Source organism: Dama dama, chromosome 29 (assembly GCF_033118175.1).
Source record: "Dama dama isolate Ldn47 chromosome 29, ASM3311817v1, whole genome shotgun sequence".
NCBI classification, from domain to species: Eukaryota; Metazoa; Chordata; class Mammalia; order Artiodactyla; family Cervidae; genus Dama; species Dama dama.
Window position 1 is genome coordinate 30,872,649 of NC_083709.1, and position 17,451 is coordinate 30,890,099.

Below are 17,451 nucleotides of genomic sequence, written 5' to 3' on the forward strand. Positions count from 1 at the left end.
GACTTCAAGCCCGGGAGACAGTATCTCAAGTAACTGAGAGAACTGCTCCGAGGAGGTGTGGGGAAGAGTCAGGATATGTAGACATTTGCAACAAAGGGCAAGTAATCTAAACATCAGAAGTATCTTTGTGAATTAAAGAAAACCAGATATCTCAAATTAAGGAATTTAGTGATTTTCTGTGTGTGAGAAGATGCAAGGATGTGGGCTCACTGAAATCATTCTTTTCATGTGTATCTCAACTATCTGGGACCAGTTTTTTCTTCAGTGCTCACATCAAGGAGCTGCCCAGATAGCAGGTACTGTACTTCCTGGGTTCCCTTGGGGCTCAGAAATTCACATTTGGCAGATCAGAATTGCTGATGATTATGACATCCTTGTTTACTGATATGGCAGGAAATACTCTTAGTTCTCAGTGATATAAAGAAGACTGAGTGCCAAAGAATTGGTGCTTTCAAATTGTGGTGCTGGAGAAAACTCTTGAGAGTCCCTTGGACAGCAAAGAGATCAAACCAGTCAATCCTAAAGGAAATCAGTCCTGAGCATTCATTGGAAGGATTGATGCTGAAGCTGAAACTGCAATCCTTTGGCCACCTGATGCGAAGAACTGACTCATTGGAAAAGACCCTGGTGCTGGGAAAGATTGAAGGCAGAAGGAGAAGGGGACGACAAAGGATGAGATGGTTGGATGGCACCACCAACTCGATGAACATGAGTTTGAGCAAGCTCTGGGAGTTGGTAATGGACAGGGAAGCCTGGCGTGCTGCAGTCCTGGGGTCGCAAAAAGTCGGACATGACTGAGCGACTGAACAACAACAAAATGACAGGATAATACAGGAGAGTGACAATCTCTGAGGTGTTTCTTGGTTTTTTTAAAATAGGTGTCTCTTCCCAGCTGGAGTGGGGTGGCAGGTATTGTGTAGATGTTTCAGAAATGATGGTGGATTAAAATACTAGACAAAATCAGAGGGAAAAATATCAGAATTTAGCTGCCTAATTAGTACATTGTAAAATTTTAGCTCCCAGGTGGTGCTAGTGGTAAAGAACACACTTGCCAGTGCAGGAGACTTAAGAGATGCTGGTTGGATCACCGGGTTGGGAAGATCCCTGGATAAGAAGATGGCAACCCACTCCAGTATTCTTGCCTGGAGAATCCCATGGACAGAGGAACTTGGCGGGCAGTAGTCCATGGGGCTGCAAAGAGTCGGACGTGACTGAAGTGACTCAGCACAGCACTGTACATTGTGGTATAATAAGAAATACATTCGGTCCTTGCTGGCCCCACTTCCTTCTTGGCACAGAGCTGCTAAAACCCTAGGAATCTCCTGAGAGATGAGTGTCTTTTGTATGCTAATGAGATGACTCTTGACTGAGGCTCCTAGATAGCTTCAGATTCAGGGCTAGAAAAGATCAAGCCAAAATAAGAGGGTTGGACCTTTCAGTCCCCAATCCCCACCTCAGAGGAGAAGGGAACTATAGATTGAATTCACTCACCAGTGGCCAATAATTGAACTAATCGTGTCTATGCAAAGAAACCTCCATACAAACTCCTAATCAATGGGGTTCAGGGAGCTCAGTTGGTGAACATATTGAGGTCCTGGGAGGTGGTGTACCTGGAGAGGGTGTGGAAACTTTATGCAACACTTCAGCAAACCCTCATTTACCACCACCACCTGTCAATACCTTTCCCTATGCATCTTTTCCACTTGGTTATTCCTGAGTTGTATCCTTTATAACATATCAGCAAACACATTTGTCATTTGTGTAGCCCAGTGCCAAATTGATACACCGAAATGTGGTATCATCCAGCCCTAAAATGTAACAAAGTACTGATACATATATGCTTACAGTGTGGCTGAACCTTGAAACTATTATGCCAAACAGAAGAATCCAGGCACAGAAGGTCACATATCGTATGATTCTTTTTATATGAAATGTCCAGAATAGGCAATTCAATAGAGACAGGAAGTGAATTAGTGGTTTCCAGAGGCAAGGGGAAAGGTGGAATGAGAAACAGCTGCTGGGATATGGGGATTCTTTAGGGGATGATGAAAATCCTCTGGACTTGGATTGTGGTGATGGTAGCACAGTTCTGAATGTGTTATTTAACCACTGACTTGTACACTTTATTAGTGTGAACTTCAAGGTATGTGAATTGTAATACAATTAAGTTGTTACTAAACACAAAGAAAAAACCCACAAAGACACCACCATCCCTCAAAAAAAATCCCTGAACATTTTAGTGATTTCCATTCCTATGTCTGTCTCTTTTACCTTATCTACTGCTGTTGTTCCACTGGATCGTTTTGCTTCAGCTGCACCAGCCTCCTTGCCATTCTTCAAATATGCCAGGCCCTCCCCAATTTAGGGTCTTAGAACTCTTCTCTCCGTACTTCTCTTCCCCAGAGACTAATTCTCTTATCATCAGATGTCATTTCCATATGCTGACTATTCTATTTAATATTGTTTACAACCTTCACCCTTCTCTGCTGAGCCTACACTAGTTTTTCTTTTTGTCTAGTACCTCCACTTTCAGAGTCTATAGATAGACCTTATGGGTTTGATCCTGGTTATGCCACTGTTAAACTATGTGTGACTTGGTCAAGTTACCCAATATCCTTGAGCCTCAGTTTCCTCATCTACATAATGGGGAATTTAATAGTATCTGCCTCATGGATGTGTTGTAAGAATCAAAGTATTTAATACTTGTTAAATAAATAGCATATTGTCTGGCACATGGAAACGGTAGAATGAATGTTAGCTATGTTTATGCTTATCACTTAGTATTTTTATGCTTATTATAGATTCTTCTGCCCCTTGTAACAAGGGAGAAGACTGATCAGTTATTCACAAGTATAGAAGAAACCATTTATATTGTTGATGTTGAGGAATAAGTGAGATGTCCACAGTTTAGAGAGAGTGTGAGAGATTGAAAATAATCCATAGTAGAATTAAGCTTATGTTATAGTGAGGTACTCTATGATGGTTTTCCTATTAAGTATAAAACTTGGGAATATTGAGGTTTAATCATCTTGAAAGGGCCATATGAAGGATTCTTGTGGTGAAGGAAACGTTTGTGTTTTGACTGTATTAATGTAAATATCCTAGCTATGATATTGTATTATAGTTTTGCAAGATGTTAATGTTGGGGGAAACTGGATGGAAGGTTCTCAGTATCTGTCTGCATTATTTTCTAGAGTTGCATGTGAATCTATAAGTCTCTTAAAAGGAAAATTTTAATTAGGGCTTCCTTGGTGTCTCAGCGGTAAAGAATCTGCCTGGCAATGCAGGTTCTACCCCTGATCTGGGAAGATCCAGATACTGAGGAGCAACTAAGCCCCTGCAGTGCAACTGGCAAGCTTGTGCTCTTGAGCCCCGGAGCCACAATACTGAGCTCGGGTACCACAACTCCCAAAGCCCATGTGTTGTGTGCCCTGCAACAAGTGAAGCCACTGTGATGAGGATCCCGTGCACTGCAACTAGAGAAAAGCCCACAGAACAAGGAAGACCCACAAGAGCTGAAAAACAGAAGATAAATAAAAAATTTAATTAAAAATAATAAAATAAGGTATACTTGAAATATTCTAAAAAACTGATAAATGTCTTCTTTGGTAAGATGAAAGGAAATACAAATGTTTTTTCTTGCAGCTTATATCTTTAAAATTTTCTGCAGCACACAGAATTTACTTTTGTAGTTTAAAAAAAACTGTCATTGATGAGAAAATTTAAAATTTAAGTGTGCAGTCCTGAAAATTTAATCAAACCATTTGAAATACATTGATAGCTTTGTTTTATTATATGCAAACTATTAAGCATTAAGATTATTGACAGCCTCTACAAGTCAGTACATTAGAACCTTATGTGAATTAAACACTGCTGACCATTGTTGCGTCTCTTGTCTAAATAGTCAAAATCTAGGATAGTTGACCCCAGCGTCTGGCATTGTACTTGGATATCATATGCTGTTTCTTCAGTTTTTCCACTTGTCCATTAACCCAACCACATTCCTTCATAGCCTTAATTAGTGGAAAATACTTTTGATTTAACGTTTGTTTCAATTGCTGGGTTCAGTTTTCAGTTGCCAGGCTTTTCTTCTGATTTACAGAATTACTGTTAAGCAATCTTTGACAGGAAAAGAGATGACTCACCTTTTTTCCTTCTCAAAAAGAATTTACTTTTTAAATCATAGGGCATAGCTTAGTGTATATTCTGGTAATTTTTTTCCACTGATTTCTGACATATTGCAGATGATCACAGATATGCTAGTATACAGATGAGTGTTCTTATGTAGGCAATCTTTTATTTTTAATTGCTTTTAAAATTTTTCAACATTTTCACCACTGTTTGTCTAAGTATGAATTTAATTTCTCCATCTTGGGACTTGTTTCCTGAATCTAAATATTCATGTTTCTCCATAATTTTGGTCAACATTTCAGTCTTTTCTATCTTTCTCAGATATTGCCTGTCAGTCCTCTATTCTCTCATTTTCTCTGTTCTTTCCACCTAGACTTCTATTAGATTTTATGTTAGTCTTCCTGGACTCTTAACATCTCTTGCATATTCATTCTCTTGCTCTTTTGCTCACTGTCTTTCTCTCATTCTGGTGATTTCTTTAAGTCTGTCTTACAGTTGACCAACTCTCTTCTATTGTGTTTACCTGCTGTTTAATCCTTCCAGTGATTTTCATTTTTAATAACTATATCTTTATAGCCTTCATTTCTATTTTTCTAAAGTATATTTTAGAAATATAAAAAAATTCTACTTTTCTAAAGTATATTTTAAAACAATTCTTTTTCAATAATTAAAGATTACTTATTTATTTATTTATTTTTGGCTGTGCTGGGTCTTCACTGCTGCAAGGACTTTTCTCTAGTTGCTGAGAGCGGGGGCGACTCTCTAGCTGCAGTATGCAGGCTTCTAATTGCAGTGGCTTCACTTGCTGTGGAGCACGGGCTCTAGGGCGCATGAGCTTCATTAGTTGTGGCACCTGGGCTCAGTAGTTGCAGCTCCTGGGCTCTAGAGCACAGGTTCAGTAGCTGTGGTGCACAGGCTTAGTTGCTCCCAGGCATGTGGGATCTTCCTGGACCAGGGATCAAACCCTTGCCTCCTGCATTGGCAAGTAAATTCTTTACAACCAAACCACCAGGGAACCCTCAAACTCTTCTTTATCTTTTATTTCTAAATTATCATACAGAAAAATTGATTTTTTTGTGGGTGCACAGTGCATTCACTTCTACAGATTCAGGTGAATGACAACCACAATCAGGATACAAAACAATTCCTTCACTCCCAAAACCTTGCTTTGTAGTTACACCTTTCCCTCACTTCTGCTGCTGCTAAGTCGCTTCAGTTGTGTCCGACCCTGTGCAACCCCATAGACGGCAGCCCACCAGGCTCCCCCGTTCCTGGGATTCTCCAGGCAAGAACACTGGAGTGGGTTGCCATTTCCTTCTCCAATGCATGAAAGTGAAAAGTGAAAGTGAAGTCGCTCAGTTGTGTCCGACTCTTAGCGACCCTATGGATTGCAGCCTACCAGGCTCCTCCATCCATGGGATTTTCCAGGCAAGAGTACTGGAGTGGGGTGCCATTGCCTTCTCCCTCACTTCTAACCCCTGGCAATTCACTGATCTGTTTTCCATCACTAGTCTTTATTTTCTGCCCAACCACTGTTGGTTATACAGCTCTTTTTGTTATTCAAAGTCCTTTATGCAGTTGGATCTATATAACTAGTTTCTTTACAATTTAACTCCAGAAAATTTTTTCTCTCTATATATATATTTATACATTAGCATATTTTATATTATGTTCAAAAATATTTTTATAATAGGATTTATGTAATTAAGTTCTCCATTATCTCACATTCTTAGGAATATGATCTGGCTCTCTTCCTCCCTGATAGCTCAGTTGGTGAAGAATCCACCTGCAACACAGAAGACTCTGGTTTGATTCCTGGGTCAGGAAGATCCTCTGGAGAAGGGATAGGCTACCCACTCCAATATTCTTCGGCTTCCCTTGTGGCTCAGCTGGTAAAGAATCCTCCTGGAATGAGGGAAACCTTGGTTTGATCCCTGGGTTGGGAAGACCCCCTGGAGAAGGGAAGGGCTACCCACTCCCGTATTCTGGCCTGGAGAATTCCATGGGCTATACAGTCCATGGGGTCACAAAGAGTTGGACAGGATTGGATGACTTTCACTTCTCTTTACTGACATTTCTTCATGGAATATTGTTCCCTTTTAAGCTTTGTATTTTGGAAAATGAGTTCATTTTAAATGGGGCTTTATCCATAAAAATCCTACAGAGCCTGAGTTTTAGGTGAATCTTTCCAAAGCATGTTGCTTCTTTCTTTTTATTTATTAAAAAGAATTCTTTTGGCCATGCTGTGTGACCTGTGGGATCCTAGTTCCCTGACTCACATGCCCCCCGCAATGGAAGTGTGGAGTCCCAACCACTGGACCTCAAGGGAATTCCTAACTTCTGTCTGTTTTTATCAGGTCTCACAAAAATGATTAGTCTGTAATTAGTTAATTTCTTTTTATGGAGGTACCCAGACCACACAAGTAAGTAAGTACCAAACCAACTTGAAAGCAGACTTCGTCACAAGATGTTTCTTTCGACTCAGAGCCACTAATGGCAGCAAATGGCACAATCTTATGCATTCTCAAGTATATATCCTAGAACCTTTTGGCCATCAGTTTATAGCTGTTAAGAGATCCAGTTCTGTGTGAGAATTTCAATTCCAGTGTCTTGCTTTCTTAGTCTCAAAGTCTTATCTCCTTCAGTGAGTGGCTATTACAAAAACCCAAATCTTGATTGCTAATGTCAGAAACTCCCCCTCCCCGTTCTATTACTGCTTTGTTTTTCTGTTCCTTCTTTTTTGGGTCCCTTGGAAATTCTTTCACTGTATTGACATCTCATCTATGCACTCAACAGAGTGCTACCTTTGTCAGCATTTCTAACTTTCTATGGTAAAAAATTTTCACATCTTTTACTTAGTCTTCCATATTCTTGGAAAAGGCAGTGTGTGTGTGTGTGTGTGTTTTATAATCAGGAATACTAACAGAAAATTTGGGGAAAAAATAGCAGCAGCCTAAACCAATACTTTTTTTGAAGGTATGTTGACTTTAACTTTGGTTTCTATTAACTAAGAAATAATAAGTAAATCAAAATTTCATATTGGCTCTAAGCAATTTTCCATTTCCAGTTAAATAACAACCTCTGAATAGTACTAAACCCAGCATTGTTTTAAGTGAAATGAGAAAATTATATGTTGAAAGTTTGGCATTAAAAATAAATCCTTATTAATCAACAGTATCAACCAAAACAATCTCATGCATTAGCAGATAATTCTCTTTGTGCCCTGAATTGTTTTTCTCTGCTTCATCCTTACTATGATGTTTAATGTATATTTTTTTTTCTTTTTGGTGAGTCAGGATTGTTTGCTCAGGATGTTCAGCAGCTACCAAGACCTGTCTACATTGCTGGTAAAAGTGACTCACAGCATTTAGGTTTGTTAAGCAAGAGCAGTAGAGAAGCAGTTTTGATGAAGGTACAGAGAGAAGGCCAACTGCCCCTGGAATAGACAGCAGCTCTGCGAGCAGAAAAAGGATTTCTTCTCTCAGAAACTCAGCTTCATATCTTCCATCTCTTCTCTTTCCAGGAACATTTCCTTCTACTTCCACATATTATCAGTAGAGGACATTTTAAATTCTGGTTCAGAGTTGGACCTTGAGATTTTTGAGAGACAGTCTTAGGTTACTTGTTTCAGGCTAATTTGTCCGTATAATCCAAGGATCATCATCCTGCAGCAAGCCTAAGCATGCCTCACCCATGCTCACTGGCACTCATACTCCAAAAAATATGCTGTTCTTGAATCCCCCTTTTGAAGTAGCCTGCATTTGAAGTCATCTAGCAAAGCAGTACTCTTGGCCTAGAGAATTCTGTGGACAGAGGAGCCTGGTGGGCTACTGTCCGTGGGGTCATACAGAGTTGGATACGACTGAAGAGATTTAGCGTGCATGCATGCATTGGAGAAGGAAATGGCAACCCACTCCAGTATCCTTGCCTGGAGAATCCCAGGGACAGAGGAGCCTGGTGGGCCGCCATATGGGGTCACACAGTCGGACATGACTGAAGCGACTTAGCAGCAGCAGCAGCAGCAAAGCAGGCTCCACTCAGCGCCATGGAGAGAAACAGGCCATCATGGACTCAGTCACTACTCAGGAAGAAGACAGCAGAGCTCACTTTGTCTTTTGAGATGGTCGAGCGTGTAGTTGAATTAATCTTCTCCCCAGTAGCTTTTTTATTACTTCAATTTTCAATTCTTTATATGTATCTCTGTCACTTTTGAAATTTATATTTTGGTGGGAATTTCAGTTTCTATTTGGATAATGGCTAATTTCATTTTAAGGTAAACAAGTGTTTATTATATGTTGATACTTTTGTTCTTAACCTAATCATTTGCTGTTTTAACTGATGGATTCAGTTTTATTAAGAGCCCTTTGAGATAAGAAAAAGGATTGCTAGTGTAGCCACTCCTGCAGGCATTCTGGGTTCTACATTTTGATCAAGTTAAATTGATTCACTAAAACTACAAGCGTGTATGTATTAAGTGCCTCCAGTGAAAAGAGTAAATAAATGCAGGATTATAATCCATCATTGGATTGAGAATAGTTAGATCAGTAAGTCAGTATGGAACAAGGAACAATTAGCTGTCTCTTTGTTAAGCCCCTCCCAGGGTGGACTTTATTTATTATAGAGCAGATTCATAAGACAGCTAGGGTTATTGCCAGGAAATAAATCATCTATTTTGGTGGAATTCCTAACCCCCAGATTATTTGATTCATAGGGTAGAGTGTGCTATAGGAGCGAGCAGTGCCAGATGCTTACTTTCCCTTTCTCTTTCGCATCTGGAGCACAGATATGTGACCTTGGCTCTACCAATCAGATGCTGCCAGATACACTGCACAACCGCACTAGCCATGCAGGTGGAAGTGGCAGTGTCCAGTGGCACTGGCTGGAGCAGTTTTATCTGCATATCAATTCTGAAACGTGCTCGCATTCATTTTCCGTGTTGTGGTTTCATATTGAGTCTGTGTATAAGTTCTTCAAAGCAGATTCTGTGAGCTGTCCCACTATCTGTTCAGTGACTTAGCTGGAGATGACATCTGTTTCTTGCATGTAAGAATCCAGACTGACAGTGATTTCTTATACACTTTACTTAGGGATTTATTGTGAACTTAACATGTTGCCTCATTTCTGGTAATGAGCACTGTAACACTTGTCATACTTTTGTTTTTACTATTCCTGGCAGCTAAAAAAAATCTCAGGATCAAATTTGGATCTTGACCATAGTACAGAGAGAAACTCTTAAAATTAGTATAATTAGCTCATTTCCTTTGCTCCCCCCATTTCTACAATTAAAAAAATTTTATGTATTTAGTTTTAGCTGCTCTGGGTCTTGGTTCCTGTGCACCAGCTTTCTCTAGTTGTGGCAAACGGGGGCTTCTTTAGAGCAAGGGCTCAGTAGATTGATGGCACACAGGCTTAGTTTCCCTGAGGCAAGTGGAATCTTGCCAGACCAGGGATCAAACCCGTATCCCCTGCATTTTCAGGTGGATTCTTAACCACTGGACCCCTAGGGAAGTCCTCTCCACCATTTTAAAAACTAATTCAATTTGTATTGTCATGTTGTTGGTTATAGTTTGAATATTCTTTGGCATTGCCCTTATTTGTGATTGGAATGAAAGCTGACCTTTTCTGGTCCTGTGGCCAATGCTGAGTTTTCCAAATTTGCTGACATATGGAGTGCTAACATATGGAGTTGGTTGGAAGGACTGATGCTAAAGCTGAAACTCCAGTCCTTTGGCCACCTGATGTGAAGAACTGACTCACTGTGGAGAAGACCCCAACACTGGGAAAGATTGAAGGCAGGAGGAGAAGGGGATGACAGAGGCTGAGATGGTTGGATGGCATTACCAACAGGATGGACATGAGTTTGAGCAAGCTCTGGGAGCTGGTGATGGACAGAGAAGCCTGGTGTGCTGCAGTCCATGGGGTCGCAAAGAGTCGGACATGACGGAGAGACTGAACTGAACTGAACTGATGGAGTGCAGCACTTTAACAGCATCATCCTTTAGGATTTTAAGTAACTCAGCTGGAATTCCATCATCTCCACTGACTTTGTTTTTAGTAATGCTTCCTAAGTCCCTCTTAACTTCACACTCCAGGATGTCCAGCTCTAAGTGAGTGGCCACACCATTGTGGTTATCCAGGTCATTAAGACTTTTTTTTTGTAGAGTTCTTCGGTGTATTCTTGCCACCTCTTCTTATTCTCTTCTGCTTCTATTAGATCCTTACCATTTTTGTCTTTTATCAGGCCCATCTTCACATGAAATGCTCCCTTGGTATCTCCAGTTATCTTGAAGAGATCTCTAGTCTTTCCCTTTCTTTGTTTTCCTCTACTACTTTTGTTCATTGAAGCAGGCCTTCTTATCTTTCCTTGCTTTCTTTATGTTTCCTTATCTTTCTCTGGAACTCTGCATTCAGTTGGGTATATCTTTCCCTTTCTCCTTTGCTTTTCACTTCTCTTCTTTCTTCAGCTATTTATAAATCCTCTTCAGACAACCACTTTGTCTTCTTGCATTTCTTTTTCTTTGGAATGGTTTTGGTCTCTGCCTCCTGTACAATTTTACGAGTTTCTATCCATAGTTCTTCAGGTACTCCATCAGATCTAATCCCTTGAATATATTTGTCACCCCAGGTCATACCTGAATGGCCTAGTGGTTTTCCCTTTCTTCAATTGTAGCTTGAATTTTGCAATAAGGAGCTCATGATCTGAGCCACTGTTAGCTCCAGGTCTTGTTTTTGCTAACTGTATAGAGCTTCTTCATCTTCAGCTGCAAAGAACATAATCTGATTTCTGCGTTGACTATCTGGTGACATCCATGTGTGCAGTCATCTTTTGGGTTGTTGGGAAAGGGTGTTTGTTTATGACCAGTGTGTTATCTTGACAAAACTACTAGCCTTTGCCCTGCTTTCCTTGTCCTCCAAGATTCAATAGTGGCCATAGGACTGGAAAAGGTTAGTTTTCATTCCAATCCCAAAGAAGGGCAATGCCAAAGAATGTTCAAACTACCATACAGTTGTGCTCATTTCATATGCTAGCAAAGGTATACTCAAAATCCTTCAAGCTAGGCTTCAGCAGTACATGAACTAAGAACTTCCAGATGTACAAGCTGGATTTAAAAAAGGCAGAGGAACCAGAGAACAAATTGCCAACATCTGTTGGATCTTAGAAAAAGCAAGAGAGTTCCAGATAAACATCTACTTCTGATTTACTGACTATGCCAAAGATGTTGACTGTGTGGATCACAACAAACTGTGTAAAATTCCTAAAGAGAGGGGAGTACCAGTCCACCTTAACTTGTCTCCTGAGAAACCTGTATGCAGGTCAAGAAGCAACAGTTAGATCCAGACATGGAACAACTGACTGGTTCCAAATTGGGAAAGGAGTAGGGAAGACTGTATGTTGTCACCCTGCTTATTTAACATATATACAGAATACATCATGTGAAATGCCAAGCTGGATGTGTCACAAGCTAGAATCAAGATTGGCAGGGGAAATATCAACAGCCTCAGATATGCAGATGATACTCCTCTAATGGCAGGAAGTGAGGAGGAACTAAAGAGCCTCTTGATGAGGGTGAAAGAGGAGAGTGAACAAGCTGGTTTGAACTCAACATTATGCACTAAGATCATGGCATCCAGTCCCACCACTTCATGGCAAACAGAAGGGGAAAAAGTGGAAGCAGTGACAGATTATATTTTCTTGGCCTCCAAAAAATCACTACAGATGGTGACTATAGTCATGAAATTAGAAAACGCTTGCTCCTTGGAAGGAAAGTGATAACAAACCTAGACAGCATATTAAAAAGCAGAGACATTACTTTGCCAACAAAGGTCCATCAAAGCTATAGTTTTTCCAGTAGTCATGTGTGGATGTGAGAGTTGCCCCATAAAGAAAGCTGAACTCTGAAGAATTGATGCTTTTGAACTGTGGTGTTGGAGAAGACTGTTAAGAGTCCTTTGGACTGCAAGGAGATCAAACCAGTCAGTCATAAAGGAAATCAGTCCCTAATATTCATTGGAATGACTAATGCCGAAGCTGAAGCTCCAATACTTTAGCTACCTGATATGAAGAGCCAACTCATTAGAAAAGACCCTAATGCTGGGAAAGATTGAAGGCAAAAGGAGAAGGCAGAGGATGAGATGGTTGGATGGCATCACTGACTCAACGGACATGAATCTGAACACACTCTGGGAGATAGTGAAGGATGGGGAGCCTCGTGTGCTGCAGTCTATGGAGTCACAAAGAGTCGGACAGAACCTAGTGACTGAGCAACAGCAATAACAAAATTCTTGATACCTCTATTGAAGATGAGTTCACTGTATATGTGTGAGTTTATTTCTGGGCTCTCAAATTTGGTCGGTTGGTTGATCTGTCTTCATGCCAGTAACACGCTGTTTTAATTACTGTAGCTCTATAATATGTTTAAATTCAGGAAGTGTGATGCCTCCAGCTTTGTTCTTTTTTTCTCAAGATTGTTTTGGCCATTCTGTGTCCTTTGTGGTTTCATATGAACTTTAGGATATTTTTTCTAAGTATGAAAAAATCGAGATTTTGATAAGCTTTTCTCAGAAGTGGTAGATCACTTCTGGTAATAAGAATATCTTAACAGTATTAATTCTTCCCATCTGTGAGCTCAGGAAACCTTTTCATTAATTTGTGTCTTCTTTAATGTCATTCATCAGTGTTTGAAGATTCCAGTATAAGTGTCTTTCACCTCATTAGTTGAGTTTACTTCTAAGCCATTTATTCTTTTTAATGCTATTACAAATGAGATTTTATTTTTTGGGTAGTTTGCTGTCTAACATATAGAAATACAACTGATTTTCTAATGTTTATTTTGTATCTACAACTTTTCTGAATTCATTTGTTCTAGCAGATTTTTTTGTGGATTTTGATGTGTGTGTACCTTTTAGTCTTTAAGGTTTTCTATATCAGATTGTCTCATCTACAAACAGAAATAACTTTACTTCTTTCTCTCCAATTTGGTTGCTCCTGTCCTCCACCCCCATGTAATTGCTGTGGCTAGGACTCATAGTACAGAGTTGTATAGAGGTGGCAAGAATGGGCATCTTGCCTTATTCCTCATCTTTTAGTTTCAGAGAAGGCTTTCAGGTTGTTCAGTATGATGTTAATTGTGGGTTTTTGTGTATGGTCTTTATTATGTTAAGATAATTTCTTTCTATGTCTAATTTGTTGAGAATTTCATCACAAGAGGTTATTGAATATTGTCAAAGTTGCTTCTGCATCTGTTTAAACGATCATTCTGGGTAGTGTTTTGGTTGCCAGTTTAATATCTTTGTTGTAGGTCTATTCAGATTGTCTTTTTCTTCTTGAGTTAATTTTAGAAGTTGTGTGTTTCTAGGACTTTCCCCCTTTTATCTAGTTGTCAAATTTGTTAGCATACAGTTTTTATAGTATTTTTTGATGGTCCTTTTATTTCCATAAGATTAGTAGGACTGTACCTTCTTTCATTTCTAATTCTAGCAGTGTGAGTCCCATCTCTTTTGCCTTGATTACTAAAGCTAGTTTTATTCATTTTCTTTCTTTCTCTCTTTTTTTAGAGAATCAGCTTTCTGTTTAATTGATTTTCTTTATTTTTCTTTATTTTTCTATTCTCTATTTCATTAATTTCCATTCTAATCTACCATTTCTTTTCACTTTAGGTGGTTGTTTTTCTTTTAATTAATTATTTATTTATTTTTGGCTGCACTGGGTCTTCACTGCTTTGTAAGGACTTTGTCTAGTTGTGGTGAGCAGGGGCTACTCTTAGTTGCGGCGTGCGGGTTCCTCACTGTTGTATTGATGTATCAGCACACGTGGTTTTATTGTGCCTAGAACATGGGCTCTAGGCGTACAGGACGCAGTAGTGGTGGCCTGCAGTCTCTGGAGCTCAGGCTCAATTCTTGTGCTGCATGGATTTAGTTGCTTGTGGAATCTCCTGGATGCCCTACGTTGGCAGCCAGATTCTTATCCACTGTGCCTCCAGGGAAGTCCTTGCTTTAGGTTTATTTTGCTCGTCTTTTTCCAGTGTCTTAAAGTAGAAGGTTAGGTTACTGATTGGAGATCTTACTTTTTCCATAAAATAAGTACTTATTGCTATAAATGCCTTTGTGAGCCCTGCTTTTTGCTGTATCCTTTAAGTTTTGGTATATGTCTTCATTTTTACTCATTTCAAGTTCCTTTTTTATTTCTTTGACCCACTGATGATTTAGGAGTGTATAGTTTAATTCCCATATGTTTCTGAATTTTCCACATTTTATTGTTACTGATTTCTAGTGTTTGAAAGCATAGTTTTGTATCATGTCTATCCTCTTAATCTTTTAATCATTTCTATTTTCTGTACATTCACTGTGGTTTGTTTTATGGTCTTTCTGTCTTAGTCTGTCTATGGTCTGTCTTAGAGGTTGGCCATGTACACTTGGAAAGAATGTATATTCTGTTCCTATTTTGTGGGGTGGTCTGTGAATGTTGTATAAATAAATGGTTTGTTTATAGTGTTGTCCAGATCTTTTATTTTGTTGTTGATCTTCTAGTTAACTGTTCTTTTTTTTTTTTTTTAAAGTAGAGTGTTGAAATCTTAAACTATTACGTTGACTTACCTATTTCTCCCTTCATTATTCAGTTTTGCTTCATATATTTTTATGTTCTATTAGGTGCACATATGCTTATAATTGTTAGGTCTTCCTCATGGGTTGACTCTTTAATCATTGTAAAATGCCACTCTTTTTGTCTAGCAACACTTTTTTAATGTCTGTTTTTTTCTGACATTAGTATAGCCACTCGAGGTTTCTTGTGGTTACTGTTTGCATAATATATCTTTTAGCATCCCTTTACTTTAAATTTGTTTGTATTTTGAATCTAGAATATCTTCTGTAGATAGCGTATAGTTGGATTTTGTTGTTTGTAATTCAGACTGACAGTGTCTGCCTTTGAATTATTTAATGTAGTTACATTTAACATGATTATTGATGTATAGCCATATGTGGTTTTATTGTGCCTCACTTTTTTGCACTTCATAAATATCGTGGTTTTTACAAATTGAAGCTTTGTGGTAACCCTGTGTTTAGCAAATCTCTTGGTTCCATTTTTCCAACAGCATTTTCTCACTTCATGTCTCTGTCACACTTTGGTTATGTTTGCAATATTTCAGACTTTTTCATTAGTGAATTTCTTATGGTGATCTAAAATCAGTGACCTTTGTTTGATGTTACTGCTATAACTTGTTGAAGGCTCAGATGGTGGTTAGTATATTTTCAGCAATAAAGTGTTTTTTTTTAATTTAAAAATTTTTAGTGGATTATAGTTTACTTACAGTGTTGTGGGCAACAAAGTATTTTAAAATTAAGGTTGTACATTGTTTTTTCAGACATAAAGCCATTTCACATTTAATGGAGTACAGTATAGGGTAAATATAACTTTTGTATGTAATGGGAGACCAAAAAATTCTTGCGACTTGCTTTATTGTGATTTTTGATTTTTTGTAGCACCTACTCGATGGACATAAGTTTGAGTAAACTTCAGGAGTTGGTGATGGACAGGGAGGCCTGGCGTGCTGCGATTCATTGGGTTGCAAAGAGTCGGACACGACGGAATGACTGAACTGAACTGAACTGAAAACCAAACTAATTGCACTCATCTCACACGCTAGTAAAGTAGTGCTCAAAATTCTCCAAGCTAGGCTTCAGCAATACATGAACCGTGAACTTCCACATGTTCAAGCTGGATTTAGAAAAGGCAGAGGAACCAGAGATCAAAATGCCAACATCTGCTGGATCATTGAAAAAGCAAGGGAGTTTCAGAAAAACATCAATTTCTGCTTTATTGACTATGCCAAAGCCTTTGACTGTGTGGATCACAATAAACTGTGGAAAACTCTGAAGGAGATGGGAATACCAGACCACCTGACCTGCCTCTTGAGAAACCTATATGCAGGTCAGGAAGCAACAGTTAGAACTGGACATGGAACAACAGACTGGTTCCAAATAGGAAAAGGAGTACGTCAAGGCTGTATCTTGTCACCCTGCTTATTTAACTTATATGCAGAGTACATCATGAGAAATGCTGGGCTGGAAGAAGCACAAGCTGGACTCAAGATTGCTGGGAGAGATATCAATAACCTCAGATATGCAGATGACACCACCCTTATGGCAGAAAGTGAAGAGGAACTAAAACGCCTCTTGATGAAAGTGAAAGAGGAGAGTGAAAAAGTTGGCTTAAAGCTCAACATTCAGAAAACTAAGATCATGGCATCTGGTCCCATCACTTCATGGCAAATAGATGGGGAAACAGTGGAAACAGTGTCAGACTTTATTCTTTTGGGCTCCAAAATCACTGCAGATGGTGATTGCAGCCATGAAATTAAAAGACGCTTACTCCTTGGAAGGAAAGTTATGACCAACCTAGACAGCATATTAAAAAGCAGAGACATTACTTTGCCAACAAAGGTCCGTCTAGTCAAGGCTATGGTTTTTCCAAGGGTCATGTATGGATGTGAGAGTTGGACTATAAAGAAAAATGAGCACCGAAGAATGGATGCTTTTGAACCGTGGTGTTGGAGGAGATTCTTGAGAGTCCCTTGGACTGCAAGGAGATCCAACCAGTCCATCCTAAAGGAGATCAGTCCTGGGTGTTCATTGGAAGGACTGATGCTGAAGCTGAAACTCCAACACTTTGGCCACCTCATGGGAAGAGTTGACTCATTGGAAAAGACCCTGATGCTGGGAGGGACTGGGGGCAAGAAGAGAAGGGGACTACAGAGGCTGAGATGGCTGAATGGCATCACCGACTCGACGGACATGAGTTTGAGTAGGCTCTGGGAGTTGGTGATGACAGGGAAGCCTGGTGTGCTGCAGTCCATGGGCTCGCGAAGAGTCAGACACGCCTGAGTAACTGAACTGAACTGAATAGATAGGTGGGGGAGGAATACTAACATACCACTTGTCTGCGACTATAGCTCTCAAACTGGAAGCTGGATCCCTGTGTTCTTGGCTACCAGTCTGGAGTAAAATTTCCATCTTTCTGAGTTAGGACAGAGGAAGAGGAAGCAAATACCACAGATTCTCAATATTCTAAACAAATTGCAGAAAATTTTCTTAAGTGTGTGTTTCTATAGTTACTGTATGTACTTGAACCATATCCAGGGATTTTAAATGGTTGTTTTAAAGTAATTTTCACTAGTTTCTCTAGTAAGTGAATCTGATGAGTTCCTCATTAGAGCCACACCACCCACTCCCTTTATTTCTTCTTTCTGGAAAAAAACATTCTTTTAACTAAGATCTATGTTAGAACTTCTGCTGCACTTTATGTTTCAAGCTGTCTATCTTATC

The 17,451-nt window shown here is 39.4% G+C and overlaps 1 protein-coding gene across 1 annotated transcript in view; it reads left to right on the forward strand.

Annotated features, from left to right (window-relative positions):
• The window catches only part of LOC133048466 (uncharacterized), a 36,454-nt gene extending 20,147 nt beyond the window's left edge, over positions 1-16,307 (forward strand). Inside the window, exon 5 of the mRNA XM_061132131.1 lies at positions 15,610-16,307. The gene's annotated coding sequence lies outside the window, so the exon portion shown is untranslated. The remainder of the gene's footprint in view (positions 1-15,609) is intronic.
• The last annotated feature ends 1,144 nt before the right edge of the window (positions 16,308-17,451 follow it).